The sequence below is a fragment of the Schistocerca piceifrons genome, chromosome 4 (genome assembly GCF_021461385.2).
Source record: "Schistocerca piceifrons isolate TAMUIC-IGC-003096 chromosome 4, iqSchPice1.1, whole genome shotgun sequence".
In the NCBI taxonomy this organism is placed as follows: domain Eukaryota; kingdom Metazoa; phylum Arthropoda; class Insecta; order Orthoptera; family Acrididae; genus Schistocerca; species Schistocerca piceifrons.
Window position 1 is genome coordinate 58,805,407 of NC_060141.1, and position 17,114 is coordinate 58,822,520.

Sequence of the window (17,114 nt, forward strand, 5' to 3'; positions counted from 1 at the left end):
ATGTTTCGCCACATGTCTCTCACGCATTCTCTTTCTCGAATGGAAGTAGTAGCCGACATGGACTGTGTTGATAGGCTTCACATTGCATTTCGTTACTCTCAGAAACAGTGTGTGGTCTGTAGGTGGTGCCCCAGAGTTTTAAAAATTTAAAGTGTGATTATCACTAGGATACGTCGTTTTAGAAGCTCTCGATCACACAGATAATCAGGGTCATAAACCATCAAGCTAGTATATTTAACATAGTTAATAGTGTGATGTTAACAATATAACATTTGCTGGGCGATGCTCTTAAAAACCCGTTGATAGAAAAGCATTTGGTATCATACATCGACTGACAATAAAAGTGAAGCGTCCAGAAGGGGAGGAGCAAACGAAATATTACTTCGCAGACTAAGAGTGTATGTTATGTAAAAAATTACAAAATCGAGTCAGATTTACAAACAACTTGACAGTATAAGCCTAGTTGTCAGTGTGACATTACACCTGCTCTGGCAGGGATGCATGAACTGATTCGCTTGGGAAGTGTGACATAAATCCATTGTATCCTCTCTAGAGGCAACTGGCCCAAAACTGTTGTAACTGGTCCTTGATACCCTCAGTACTGACAGTGGGTGGAGGTTCGAGATGATCCCACACCTGTTATGTCAGGGACAGATCCGGCTATCTTGCTGGTCATGGGGCTCAACACTGGGATGGGGTTGGGGGGGGGGTGGGGGTGGGGGTGGTCGGACAGCTCACGGGGATATGTTTCATGTATGGACGAGCATTGTTCTGCTGGAAAACAGCACCACGGCACTGTCTCGTGAGAGGTAACGCATGAAGGCGCAGGATGTCCGTGGTGAACCGTTGTACCGTCAGAGTTCTCTTAACCACGTATGGCTCTCCACACCATGATTCTAGGAGTAACACCGTAGCGCCTCCCGAAAACACAGGAAGAATGGGACCCCTCCTAGGTCGATGCCGTAGTCATCCGGGACAGTACAGAACCGCGATTCAGCGTCGCACGCAATGCGACGTCATTTATCAGCACATACTTCCCGGTCGAGGCTCCACTCCAACGCAGCGGTTTATGTTGTAGTGTTAATGGCAGCCTACGCTTGGGGAGGTACCGCTGGTCTTCGAAAGATGGTGCGGGCTGATACAGAATGTTGCACGGAATCTATGATTTGTTCTGGGATGCGAGGCACATATGTGCTTAGTACACAATATAGCGATTCCCCCTTGTGGTGATCAAGCTTGATCGACGGAAACCAATCAAAATAAATTTATTATCGACGACATAGCACTTCTGCGTTAAGTACAGTGTGTTTCACGCACTATGGAAACGCTGTGTTCGGAGTTGCAAGGGAGACAGTACCGGAGAGGCAGCTCCCAATTAGCGCAAGAGCAGCGGTCCGATCCTAGGGCAGTAGAAGGTGGCTCTGAGCACTATGGGACTTAACATCTGAGGTCATCAGTCCCCTAGAACTAGCGCCTAGAACCGCTCGGCCACTCCTTGTGGTTTGGTTGCGCCTGAATCGAAGCATACAGAGATTCTTGACGAGAAAACTTTGCTAAAAAATAATTTATCAGTTTACTACTCTAACTGTTTTTGCAATTCTTGAGAGATAAGCAGCACAGGAGATACTGCTGAATGCTGTCATCAGAGACAGGTGTGTGACGGTAAGTTGGATTACAGCTCACCAAAACTCAAAATTGCTTAAAAGATGTGAAGCGCAGTTAGGCCTCCGCAATCTCCTGACCACAGAGAATTAGGAATAACAAAGTCAGTGCTCATATCGGGTACACTGCAAAGGCACCACAGTCCGTTATCGCCTCTAGCTCGTTTCAAAATTTTCATCTCAAATTGCTCTTCATCTCCAATTTATTGCGACTCTCTCATTCCCATTTCATCTCCCTTATTTATATCTGCTCCTGATGTCATGTCTCCACAGTGGAGCGGTCCACTGGTGACATTCCCTGTCGTGCTGCAGCCTGTTGCGGTGTGCTCGTGATTCGGGAAACATCACCGGGACGTGCAGAGTCGAGCACTTGTCGAACTGGCGTCGCGCGCTTCCCCACCCGCCGCTTCCAGTGTTTACTCGCCGGAGTACGCTCTACGCAGCCACCCTCTGTTTATCAGTCACTGGCTGATCACACAGTAGCTTCAACATGCTGCTGGCGCCTTCAGCGACATGTTTCGGCAAACAGCTAACTGTGGTGGTTGACATAAAAGCAAGGACGTCATCAACCGTTCGCAACACAGACTACACGCCGATTACATATACACTGTTTTAGACGTTTTCATGGGGTCCCATCATCTACCAGTCTCTTAAAACGTCGAGGAAATTTATGTTGCCGATTGCTGTACTCTTGTCACATGGCAGCCTTACAGATTATTGTATCATTGTCTTTCCTGTGGCGCTTCTCAAAAATGTTTAACTTTGCCAGCCATTACTCGGTTACTAATTGTCTCATTATACAGAGAAAGCTTGCGACAACGTCCGTGAAACATAGACTTTAAAATTCTTAAGATAGCAGAGACAAAATACACGGAATGAAATGTTATCTACAACTGTACAAAACACAGGCTACAGTTAGAAGAATAGAAGGACATGAGAGGGAAGGAGCAGTTTAGACAAGAATAAGACCGTGTTGTAGTATTTACCCGTTGTTATTCAATCTGGCTTTTTTTACCTCATTCTCTGGCTGAACTATTCAACAGATTACCTTCTGAGTGTGCAGCTCCCTGTCTGTTACTTCCACTGCTTCTATCTGTGTGCTCTCGAGGCTCTGTTTAACTTGTTGGATCCATGCTACTTTAAATTCTACTTTACATCTCATATTTTTATCTATTACAATTAATAATTTTTGTATAACTTAATACACTTCCATTCCTTCATCCCACAGTTTGAAATACGCCCTTCCTCCTCCCCCCCCCTACACACACAGGTGCATTTTAGTACAATACTTCATACAGCTATTGTCGGATTCGTAAGCGATTCTTCCCATCTACTTCAGAGAATTTCTAATTTATATTTCAGTGGTTTTGGACGAGTTTAATTTTCAGAAAAATACAAGATCAAAGCTTTTTTCACTCTCTTTCTATTATCCAGGATGTGGATCAACTCTAAATTTTACTAAATTGTGTGTCCCTAGACACAGGTTGACGTTTGTTCAGTATTTCTGTGATAATAGACGTGTGGTTTAATTCTCTTTTCCCAAGATTGTCATTTCAAAGAATTTGCTCTCTTCTCAAGAAGAAATAAAGATTACGGAAAAAGGAAGAATATTAGGGATTAACGTCCAGTCGACGAAGATGTCATTAGAGACAGAGCACAATCTCGAAATGAAAAGGGATAGGGAGAAAAATCGACTACTTCGTCTTGAGACGAACTATGTCGGAATTCGCCTCTAACGATGTACGGAAGAAAGGCTAGTTATTAATACTGCATCGATGACGTAGTCAAACGAAACATCCCGGAGTTTCCCATTAGCGGTTTACGGAAATCATGGAAAACCTTGCCTTAACCACTGTGCGACACAGATCCGTAAGTAAAATAAGGTCATGGACTGTGTGGCTGATCCCGGCGGAGGTTAGAGTCCTCCCTCGGGCATGTGTGTGTGTGTGTGTTTGTCCTTAGGATAATTTAGGTTAAGTAGTGTGTAAGCTTAGGGACTGATGACCTTAGCAGTTAAATCCCATAAGATTACACACACATTTGAACATTTTTTAAGTAAAATAAGAGTTCAAAGTCCCGTTGACGACTGAATCGTTACATTCTCAGAAATGACAAGAAAAACAGGTGTCCCACGGCATTCACTCACATGAACATGGCAGCGAGTTTTGTGGTTCTCACGAACTTGTAAAAGATAAACCAATAAAAGTGTGAATAAACAGCACGACAAACGTATTTACTATAAGTGACGATTCTCAATTGCTCTGGCGGGGTAATAGCTGAAAGTATGAAAGCTGCTGCTCTATTCAAAACAACGGTGGCACCGATGACGAGCAACGACAAAATGGTTCAAATGGCTCTGAGCACTATGGGACTTAACACCTGAGATCATCAGTCCCCTAGAACTTAGAATTACTTAAACCTAAAGGACCTAAGGACATCACACACATCCATGCCCGAGGCAGGATTCGAACCTGCGACCGTAGCGGTCGCGCGGTTCCAGACTGAAGCGCCTAGAACCGCTCGGCCACCGCGGCCGGCGAGGAGCGACACATCCTTAAGATTTTAAAGAATGAAACATGAAACGTGGCCCTCTGTTTATTCGCAAGTACAATAGCACAATTGGACGAAGTTATAAAGACATTTAAACATCACTACACTGACGGAAGAAACCACTTCAAGAATCAATAATTCATATGCGACGGAAATCGGCCGAACAATATAGAAAGGTTTTGTGAAAATGTTTTCGATTTTGAACGCAGTGGATTTACGCCAGTCCTCAGACATGAAGACAGTACAGTTCGACAGTAAACTCTCGTTGAAATTTAGGTCGTCAAAGATGAAGGTTTGGGTCAACTAGACAAAGATGGAGAAAAAAATTAGCTGTGATTTTGTTGAAGGAACCATCGTGATCTGATTAAGGGAATTGATGAGAGACTTTTTTGTTTATATAAATACAAAAAAATTAACTACGGAAAATAACATGAAAGCTAAATGAGACTGGTCAGACAGAAATATGAAACACATTCCTGTAGAATACGAGTCGATGGTTTTACCCAGCGGGGCATCTCATCCATTATTGCACGCAGGATCTATTGGTACTGGGTGGCGGTGATGCGGTCACACGCAGCTGAAGACAGTAAAACTGTATTTGAGGAAAGGGGCAATACACGAGGGTAGAAGTTCTTGTAAGCCGATACAATTTTTACCATCTGCAAGAACTGACATATAACAGCGCACTTTCTGGCAATGAAAGTTAAGCTGATGATGACGCTGTAGTGAATTAGCACATACGAAGCTCAAGAGGGTGGACGTGAGGGTGAAGATTCCCTTCAACTACATAATATGACGCCACCGCAGCAGGTAGGTAGGTTTCAGCCCTTAAGGTGATAAACTGCCTCTAGGAGTACGCCTATTAAGAATGATCAATGGAAATTGGAAGCAGAGGGTAGCGGAAACGACAGCATCCTCTGTAATTGTTTTCACAGGAAACCCGATCCTGTAATTCCAAAAATTCCTTCCCTGTCACAAAGTTCCGGCAACAGACTACCCACCTAACCAATTTCCAGGTAGACAGAACGGTCGAAGTAAGTAAAAACCTCTCATTAAGTAGAGAAAACTCCTGGTATCAATCTGCCCTGGGATAACGATGACGTCTGAAAATGAAATTTATAGTATTAAAAATCTGCTAGTGGCAATAAACCAACGACGTACGAGTCTAAGGAGAGCTTCAAACACAGAAATCCAACATAAAAATGTCTATAGCATATAGTGCAAAGTTCAGAAACTGCTGAAGTCACGGAAGAGTTAAATATTCGCTACTGTCAAGCATTCTTCTACTGTAATCACTTAGAGCACATTACTGCAAAACAGTGCATTGAATTTTTTTTAGCTGTCGTCAATGAAGTACACACCTGTTACCAAGGAAATATTTTTCTACTCGATAACAGCACTACAGCCAATTGCGTACGAGACCACTTTTCGTATCGGAAGATGAGAAGCTGCTATCCAGTCACTATTTAGAGGAAACGCTATTGTTAATTCAATCGTCAAGCTGTCCGGAAGTTTTGGAGCTACATCACTTCTGGCTTCAGATTTATGTCCATCTAATAGCGGTGTCAGAGTGATGTGTCTACCTGGAACGATTACAATACAATGTTTGTGTCCCTTGCAGACATTGTTCAACTATTGTTTGTCTACATTAATAAAACACCCTGAGAGAAATTTCATTTACATACCAATTTTTTCTTCTACAGCTCTTAAAATTCGTGTTAGGATCTATTTGGTGAGCGGGATCGCCTGCATACGACTCGATAAACGAAACAGTCCTCGTAAAGACAAAACGCTTAAAGAAAAACGTACAATACCCATCCTAAATATTTCAAATAAAAAAATCATCGAAGCAATACATTATCCTTGAAAAGCGTCTGGCACAGTGTTTGGAATTTTATAACGCAAGTAAAGCCCATATTAATGAACTTTTCCAAAGATGACTAGCTCTCTGAGAGAAAATATAAAGGGTTATATTCTCAAGAAGATGGTGCAAGAAAAAAGCAATAAATCTAAATTTTATTCAAAAAATTCCTCCTTAATAATATGTTACAAGACTTACCGACGATCGAGCAGCTACGACTACGCAAAATTTAACTCCATTATCAGCTTACTACATCCAAAAGAATGGAAATGTTGCCCTTTTTGTGGCCAGAGACTGCTAAACCTTTAAATCTTCACACAATTACTCTCCATATGAAGTCAACAATCAAATTCGAGCAATGACCAAGAAGGACTAATGCCGTGTTCTTCCGAAGGAATTTTTCCAGCAATTGACTTACAGTGGTATAGGAAAATCGCGGAAAATGTAATTCTCGTTTGCCTGACGGGGATCTGCACTGCATCCTCCCAATGGGAGCAGATTCGAGTGGAAATGTTTGAATTAAAGCACAGTTCTAAATTCACAGTCAGAACACCACTGAGAATCCTCTGACAATGAAACGCACAAACAGCAATTCAAACTGTGACCGTGAATCCAAAGGGGTTCGTTACTAAAGAAACTGCTACCGAAGTTACTGAAAATCGTTTCTTGCTCGTCGTGAAACTACCTCTTCGACGACAAAATTATTGCTGGAGCACCGTTACAGCTCTGACGAATTCAAGATTCATTCATTATCACACATACTCACGCCGTGAATCTCATGCAGGGGACGCTGTTCACTGTCAAATTGTGGCAGGGTATGTACAAGTCCCTTAGCGCCGCTCTTAACCTGTTACTCAGACAGAATCGACGCTATCTCTTAGTTCATCCCAACAAAATATCTAAGATTCCACTGGAATTGAGGGCAACTTTTCCAATTAAGACTGTAATATTTATTAGGTCCTCTTTTTGATCACATCTTACATCCTAAACTCCTGTCAGCCTATAAATTTTCAAATACGTATAAACGTATTGAAATTACAATATCTACAATGTTTACAGTGACTTATTGAATTCCTGGAATCATTACTGTAATTAAATATAGTTTTTGACGCCCACTGCACAATGTCCGCCGCTGTAGAGGTGTGGTCAGTGTGTATGACTGCCTAAAGTTTTCGTCGTTGGAAGGACTGGAACGGCTTGCATTCTGCTCAAATGGCTCTGAGCACTATGGGACTTAACCGGCCGGAGTGGCCGAGCGGTTCTAGGCGCTACAGTCTGGAACCGCGCTACCGGTACGACGCAGGTTCGAATCCTGCCTCGGGCATGGATGTGTGTGATGTCCTTAGGTTAGTTAGGTTTAAGTAGTTCTAAGATCTAGGGGACTTATGACCTCAGCAGTTGAGTCCCACAGTGCTCAGAGCCATTTGAACCACTATGGGACTTAACATCTGAGGTTATCAGTCCCCTAGAACTTAGAACTACTTAAACCTAACTAACCTAAGGACATCACACACATCCATGCCCGAGGCAGGATCCGAACCTGCGACCAGAGCAGTCGCGCGGTTCCGGACTGAAGCGCCTAGAGCCGCTCGGCCACAGCGGCCGGCTTGCATTCTGCCTCGTGATGCCAACTGAAAAGCCTTTTTTGGTTGGAAGCAGCGGCTCCAGGGTCTGAGAAGCTGACAGTGGCAAGGGAGAGCTTTGTGCTGACCCCACACCCTCTGCAGTACAGCATCTGAATGACACGATTCACAGAGGTTGACATAGTGGTCCTTCAGTACTGAACAGTCCGTCAGGGCCGGTACGCGGGGCTGCTTATGTTGAACAATATGCGTAATATCTGCAGCGTCTCGTTGCATTATCTGTAACAGTTTATCGTTATGGTCATTGTATACTGGTTTTGGTACCCATACTCAACTCTTCAATAAATTTACACGTGAAAACAGTGTGTATGAACTGACACTAATTGTGTCTTTTACGTGACTAACGAGGGATTCCAATAAATGTTACAGCCTAAGCGAAAAAAGTTCTCGGCCATTTAAAAACTTTATAGCTCTGGTGTCCAACACGAAGAAGATGTACCATTGGAAAATTCAAAATAACAACACTGCTGTGCTATAGCAGATAATTTGTAGAGTGAGTACCTAGCAACGCTACGCTAGTGCAGAAGCTGATAAAAATCAGGACCGTTGCGTAAAAGGAGTAACAGTGCTTTATAATGTTCGTCGCTTTCTAGATGTGTTACAGTGGATATAATTCTTCTCAGCAATGTGGGGCGTTGGAGCAATAGCTAAACTTTCAGTTGGCTGGATCTTTCGGCCGGCCAGTGTGGCCGTGCGGCTCTAGGCGCTTCAGTCTAGAACGGCGTGACCGCTACGGTCGCAGGTTCGAATCCTGCCTCGGGCATGGATGTGTGTGATGTCCTTAGGTTAGTTAGGTTTAAGTAGTTCTAAGTTCTAGGTGACTGATGACCTCAGATGTTAAGTCCCATAGTGCTCAGAGGCATTTGAAGCCATTTGGATCTTTCGAATAACATTAGCCGGTGAGGAGTAGGCAGGGAAATAACAGATAAAGAAAGCGCAGACCAGGTTAAATGTACGGATCAAATCTTGAAGCTTATGTACGGGAAGCGGATGTGAGATACAGAAGGATGTTGGCTAGAATTCAACGCTCAGTTGACACGGAGCTCATTAGGGGAGCAGCTCCGGTTTTAGGCAAGAGAAGGGCAGGGGAATGAATCACCTGCGGTGCGAGTTGAACTAACGAACGTAACATAAATCTGAAGTCACGAAACATAAACGTGAAAAAATCAGGATGGAAGGAAGGAAGGAGAGGCACACAGCAGTCAATCGCGAACCCGTTAGCTTTTATTATTCTTGCAAATTTAGATTTCGGACGTAAATAGCCATCTTCAGTGCATTTTCGTTAGATTTCAACAGACTCGCGGCAGTTCAAGTCACCACATGTTCTTACAGGTGTATATGCAGAAGGACACACCTGTTGTTGAAATACGAGGAAAATGCACTGAAGATAGTTAATTATAGCCGAAATCTAGATTTGCAGGAATAATAAAAGCTAATTGGATTGCGACTGACTGCTATGTGCCTCTCCTTCCTTATAGGCTACGGTCGCTGTGCACAACGGTTCCTGATGGAATCAAAGTTGATTAAAACAGGATGGCTCAGTGAGATCAGACCCCTGCTGCTCTGGAGCACGAGTCAGTTGCTTTGCCAGTGCGTTATCTCGCAAGGAGCATTAGCGACACGAGGCAGGCGAATTACTGCAGAAATTTCTTGTAATAACCAGGCCGTCTTATAGTCCAGCTTCTAACAGTGTAGCGTAAATATGTGATCTCCGGTAAAATAAACACGATATCATCCGAAATTTCGAGACTGGTGAGGGACAACTCGAGAGATAATTTGTACGCTTTCCATCATTCAAATTGCCGTCTGTTTATCCTTCACACATCATGTTCCCAGGTCCCCTACACTACTGGTCACAAATACTGCAGCACCGGGAAGGATAGCAAATAAGGAATTTTGACTTATTAACAAATCATAGTGGCCTGCCAGATGCTCGGCAACGTTTAAGCAGATGTTTTCAGTATGTGAGACATTTGCACGACTTAGTGACCATATAAACAGTCGAACACCGTCTGTATCGAGACAAGTAGGGACAGCACGGGTAACAGACGATCTTCTGTTATGTTGTTGAAAGATAACATCTCGAAGTCATCGAAGACAGGACAAAGCCACTGGCCTTAACACATCAGAAATGTAGCGACTGCTATCCAAATTATTGGTTATGTGGACCAAAGGCTGTGGTCTTCTGTGTACTACGGCGCCCCGTACGATGAAGAATGGCATCTGGCATTGTTCGTTGTCCTCAGAGCATCCATAAACTGATACGAACAACGTGGTGCTGAATGCTGACCCGGGGCTCGTCTGGAAAAACGGAGTGGTGGCACTTCTGTCCAGTGATGTCTTTGGGACAATCAGTGTCGGCGTGCCTTTCTCTGATGAAGGGTAAGGGGAAGAGACAACAATGGCTGCCGTGCGGTGCTGACAGATGGTGTCGCTCCAGAGGTTGTCGTACTGTTCGAATGTGTACTTCCCTTGCTGCAAATGGGCACATTACCAGATTGGTGGTTCGTGAGGTGGCTATACGTTCTTGAAAGCCAGAGCTAACAATACAGGGTGAACAATAATAAAACCGACAAGCTGCAACGACGGTTTCCTGACTGTAAATGGAGGAAAAAAGGTCCTATGAACATGTGTCTGGAAGTGCATTGTTGCCACAGTGGGCGGCGCTGACGAACGACAGTTCCTTTGACCAAGTGCCGTGGGTTCCTTGTGTGTTGTAGGCTGTGTGATTAAAATGAAATGATCGTATGGCATTGTTGGCTGGGAGGCCCCATTCGAGGGAGTTCAGCAGCGGTATTGCAAGCCCTTTAGGTGACGCCACATCGGCGACTTGCGAGTCAATGATGATGCAACGATGATGGACACACAACACCCAGTCCCTCCCGGGAATCGAACCCGGGCCCCCTGCGTGGTAGGCGGCAACGCTACCACCACGTAACGGAGGCAGACAGGCTGTGTGATTGACGCAGCGTACTGTAAGCAGCAGAATGGTACGGTATTCGTATCGGGAACTAGTCGAGATGGTGTTTGTATACGGCCGAGCAGACAGAAACGGTCGAGAGACAGCACGGCTATACCAGAACAAGTACCCACACAGACAACAACCACATGACACAACATTTCAAGCCTTTTTTGGGCGTTTGTGTGATCACGGGTCGTTTCAGGCAGACGAAAGTGCATGGAGGCGGCGGAATGTGCGGACACCAGATTTGGAGGACCGGGTCCTACACGATATTGAAACAAACCCTAGTACCTGCCAACATGGTTTAAGCCAAAGTATGGTTATGTGTATCCTGCATAACAATCGCTATTTTCCCTATGACCTGCAATACCATGTAGGTTACTTTGAACATTTGTTGTGACGTGGGTGCGATGCAGTTCTGTACCGTGTTCCGGGACGATTTGCCGTTGCACGCACACCGTCCATTTCCGGACACATGTTCACAGAACCTCCATTTTCAGTCAGGAATACGCCACTGCAGTTTGTTTTATTAATGTTCACCCTGAATACCTCTCACCTCACGCGCTAGTCATGTGGGGCTGTTGAAGTCCTCCGTGTTGATGAGTGTGGCCCTCCGGAACCCATCCATCTCGCATTCGCATGACATTCGCGGGACGCCAATGAACGCAAGCAGCAACATCGCAGAACGACGAACGCCAGTCTCAATAGGACACGATCCTGCCGATATCAAATTCCAATACGTACTTGTAGACTGTTCTCCTTCTTGCACTAGGCATAACACGGCCTTCTCACAAAGAACCGTCACTCAAATGTGATTTCTGAACGAGCAGCGAGCGGCGTAATCTTTCCTTATGTACAGAGTGTAGATGGTGTGATTCCTAGCTACTTTGCGCGGCTGCGCTGAAAGGCTAGTAATTGTCCATATACAAGAATGTCAGACTGATGTTTGTTGCGTGACACCTTAGTGATACAATTTTAATGGCCAACAGTACAACATGATGTGAGGCAGACGAGGATCGAGCAACAGCACAAGAGGGACGGCATTGGCCGCGAACCGATGCTGAGCCAGTGCGGTTAGCCGAAGGTCAGCCGACACGCTTTATCGGTGGTGGCCGGGATCAATACGGCCCTACGCCAGCTGCGAGCGGCGCGCTACCAGCGAGTCCGCTAGACTCACATACACTGTGCTGCAGTCAGGTCGGATGAGTACCAACCACGTCTCGTTAAACTCTTCCGAACGCGACTGTCCATTATGTCTCACCTGTCATTAACATCATCATCATCATCATCATCACCCTCAGTTCAAAAAATGGCTCTGAGCACTATGGCACTTAACATCTGTGGTCACCAGTCCCCTAGAACTTAGAACTACTTTAACCTAACTAACCTAAGGACATCACACACATCCATGCCAGAGGCAGGATTCGAACCTGCGACCGTAGCGGTCACGCGGTTCCAAACTGTAGCGCCTAGAACCGCACGGCCACACCGACCGGCTCACCCTCAGTCATTCGAAATCTACTGGTGGGTAACGTCTGTCTCTAGACTTTTCCAAGCATTACGCTGTTGAACTATTCGCATCGACATTTTGTTCCTTCCCCTTTTTCTAATGTCACCCACTCACCTTCCATCAGACAATCGTCTTGTTCTTTTCTTATAGCTAGAACTCCACCTACCATATCCGACTAACTACATCCTATCCTATCCACTCGAAATTACTTTTCTCTGCTGTTTTAACTACGTCTCCCACTGCCTAAATTTTTTGTGTAATTTTCACTCTCATCATTTCCAGCTTCCTGAAATACAGTTAACCCTCTACATCTACATCTACATCTACATGACTACTCTGCAAGTCACATTTAAGTGCTTGGCAGAGGGTTCATCGAAACACAATCATACTATCTCTCTACCATTGCACTCCCGAATAGCGCGCGGGAAAAACGAACACCTAAACCTTTCTGTTCGAGCTCTGATTTCTCTTATTTTATTTTGATGATCATTCCTACCTATGTAGGTTGGGCTCAACAAAATATTTTCGCATTCGGAAGAGAAAGTGGGTGACTGAAATTTCGTAAATACATCTTGTCGCGACGAAAAACGTCTTTGCTTTAATGACTTCCATCCCAACTCGCGTATCATATCTGCCACACTCTCTCCCCTATTACGTGATAATACAAAACGAGCTGCCCTTTTTTGCACCCTTTTCGATGTCCTCCGTCAATCCCACCTGGTAAGGATCCCACACTGCGCAGCAATATTCTAACAGAGGACGAACGAGTGTAGTGTAAGCTGTCTCTTTAGTGGACTTGTTGCATCTTCGAAGTGTCCTGCCAATGAAACGCAACCTTCGACTCGCCTTCCCCAAAATATTATCTATGTGGTCTTTCCAACTGAAGTTGTTCGTAATTTTTACACCCAGGTACTTGGTTGAATTGACAGCCTTGAGAATTGTACTATTTATCGAGTAATCGAATTCCAACGGATTTCTTTTGGAACTCATGTGGATCACCTCACACTTTTCGCTATTTAGCGTCAACTGCCACCTGTCACACCATACAGCAATCTTTTCTAAATCGCTTTGCAACTGATACTGGTCTTCGGATGACCTTACTAGACAGTAAATTACAGCATCATCTGAGAACAACCTAAGAGAACTGCTCAGATTGTCACCCAGGTCATTTATATAGATCAGGAATAGCAGAGGTCCCAGGACGCTTCCCTGGGGAACACCTGATATCACTTCAGTTTTACTCGATGATTTGCCGTCTATTACTACGAACTGCGACCTTCCTGACAGGAAATCACGAATCCAGTCGCACAACTGAGACGATACCCCATAGGCCCACAGCTTGATTAGAAGTCGCTTATGAGGAACGGTGTCAAAAGCTTTCCCGAAATCCAGAAATACGGAATCAACCTGAGATCCCCTGTCGATAGCGGCACATAAGTTTCTTTTATTCAGCGTCCTCTTTGTTCCAATGATATACATGTGACGTCCTATTTCAAAGAGTTCTATTTGGCACTGCAGTTTACCAGTGAAGGAACGTTCTGATGCACAGAGTTTTTCTGAAGTTGGAGTCCAAGCAGCGAACTCGCACAAATCAACGCTCGTTGTAGCTAACAGGCCCGGTCAGTATTAAAGTGTTGTGCGTAGAAATGAAGTCGTCACAGCTTCTAGGTATTGTAGCATGCACATTCCATTGTTAGCGTACGTCTGCGTACACAGCTCCCCGTTCGTCCAAACAATACACACTTCGCTGAACTAGAGATACATCTGTTTCTGATACAATAATTACCTTAATACTTTCGCGGGCAAATTTTGTATCAACTCAGCGAAGATAATTTTTTTTTGCCATCGTACTAGGAATGTGATCAACTGACTATATTTTTTATAATTTTATTTTTGTGATTTAGGACCAAAAAATATGGTGGTACATATATCACCATGGCACTTTCGTGAGGTATTAAAAGTGGTGGTAAATGGATTTCCGACTTCCCTTTTGTGTGCTTGTACGTGTCTCCATTGCCCGTAAACAAATAATGAATTGTGAAAAATAATGAATAGTTTTTTTCCGTTTTTATTCTATGTTTCCTTTTACTTTATTCAACAAATATTTGTTATCGATATTAAAGTTTACAACAATGCGAAAACAAGTCTTGAAACTTTATCGCGCAATAAAGGTATGAGCTGATAACAGTTCGTAATAATGTATATTGCAGAAGCGAAGAAATGTGTTCCGACAACAGTAGTGATCCCACGACGAACGGAAAATGATTGTTGTAGCAGTTTTCATACCCCTGGTACAGTTTACTAGCACAAGATGTCAGGCATAGACAGAGGTAGTAAAACGTATTCCCAAAAGCTTTGGGATACCCGTAAGCTGGTGGTAAGCATGCTTACCAAGGACCACAAATGACATTAATTTTGTGGTAAGTGTACTTCCGAAGCCTCTTCCAGAAACTATATTGGTGGTAACCATTCTTCCCAATAATCATTAAAACATCGTTGTTTGGCGGGATACATACAGTGTGTAAACTTTTAGATGGCATACCTCTCTCTAGTCCTGAATCGGCAGAAGTCGGTAAACGTCGGGAGGCTTCGGTAGGCACGCAGTTTAGACTGCTGCCAACATTACGTAGCTGACTGTGTTGTACAAGGTAGCCATTGTCGTCTGCTTCGTTATTGTTTTGCGCTGTACTGTTCTGCGGGTTTTTATTGTGCAGTTGTGCTAAACATCAAAACGAGTGAAGAGGCAGTTGCTGGCCCATCTCGGGAGTCGCCAACAACCCCTGCCGGTAGGCCTACGGTTAGAAGGAAACCAGTATTACGTAGCGATGCTCGCAAAATTATATTGCGTGTGATTGAATGCTGCGAAAGGGAAAGGGAGCAGAAAAAATTGCTTCACCCCATTTACAAATCTTCAGTGAGAGCTGCTACATACACAGGACAAAGCATGCGTAGCATTGGAAGATTCAAACAGTTTACCAAGAATCATCCTGGCGTATCACCACAAACGCCTGGCAGGAAAAGGTGAGTTTCCATTTCAGATATTTTGTTCGCGATCACTTTGAAGGAATCACCAAAATTTCGTCGCAATCGGATGAATGGTTTGGGAACGAACAGAGTGCAGACATACATACATTCATTTTTATATATAGAGATTGACAGTTACGTTATACTATATGACCTGTTTAAGGATATTTAAATTTTATAATTAATAGTTTAGCATTGCGAGGAATGAAATAAAATGAAAAAAAAATTGCGAGTAGTGGGAATCGAACGCGTGACAAGCCTTTACCTAATCAATTGCGCTACGCATAAAACGGTGACCTAACTGTAGAAACAGTGCCCATTACTGTTTTCGGGCGTTCGGAGAACAACTCACCAAAGTTTCATTGCAATCGGTTGAATGGTTTGTGAGCGCATAGTAGACAAACATACATACATTCATTTTTATATATATGTAGATTTTAATGTACATGACGATTATATGTGTGTCACAATTATGGTAGTGCGATCGTTATTCTTACAAGGGAACCTCCCCATCGCACCACCCTCAGATTTAGTTATAAGTTGGCACAGTGGATAGGCCTTGAAAAACTGAACACAGATCAATCGAGAAAACAGGAAGAAGTTGTGTGGAACTATGAAAAAATAAGGAAAATATACAAACTGAGTAGTCCGTGGGCAACATATGCAACATCAAGGACAGCCTGAGCCCAGCAGCACCGTGGTCCCGTGGTTAGCGTGAACAGCTACGGACCTAAAGGCCCTTGGTTCAAGTCTTCCCTCCAGTAAAAAGTTTTAATTTTTATTTTCAGACAATTATCAGAGTTCAGGCACTCACACATAATCAATTTCGCTCTCCAAAATTCCAGGACGTGTTCAGATTTGCTTGGACATATGCAGGATTTGACGGTCTACACAGGGAAAAATTTGAAAACGTTAAAAACAAATGTTTTGACAGAGCACAGAGAAAACTGTGCGACTGTGAAACTGTTGCATTCATTTGTTGCAGTTTATGTGACACATTCTTATGTTTTCATCACTTTTTTGGGAGTGGTTATCACATCCACAAGAAAACCTAAATTGGGCAAGGTAGAAGAATCTTTTTACCCATACGCCAAGTGTGCAAGTTAGGTGGGTCGACAACATATTCCTGTCATGTGACGCACATGCCGTCGCCAGTATTGTATAGAATATTTCAGACGTGTTTTCCTGGATCAAATGTTTTCGGTTCCCATTGGAGAGGCACGTCCTTTCGTCTACTAATCGCACGGTTTTGCGGTGCCGTCGCAAAACACAGGCCCTAAACTTATTACAAGGAATAGAGATGTCAATGAACGAACGGACAGACCATAACTTGCAAAAAGAAAGTAAGTAAACTGTTCGCTCAAGGGTAGACTTGAACCAAGAACCTTCCACTCCGCAGCTGCTCACGCTAACCACGGGACCACGGCGCTCCTGTGCCCAGATATGGCTTGATGTTGCATATGTTGCCCATGGACTACCCAGTTTGTATATTTTGCTTATTATTTCATAGTTCCACACAACTTCTTCACCGAGCGATGTGGCGCAGTGGTTAGCACACTGGACTCGCATTCGGGAGGACGACGGTTCAATCCCGTCTCCAGCCATCCTGACTTAGGTTTTCCGTGATTTCCCTAAATCGTTTCAGGCAAATGCCGGGATGGTTCCTTTGAAAGGGCACGGCCGATTTCCTTCCCAATCCCTCCATAACCCGAGCTTGCGCTCCGTCTCTAATGACCTCGTTGTCGACGGGACGTTAAACACTAACCACCACCACAACTTCTTCCTGTTTTCTCGACTGATCTGTGTACAGTTTTTCAAGGCCTACCCACTGTTGCAAATTATAACTAAATCTGAGGGGGTTGCGATGGGGAGGTTCCCTTGTTAGCAGCTTGCTTCCTTCGCT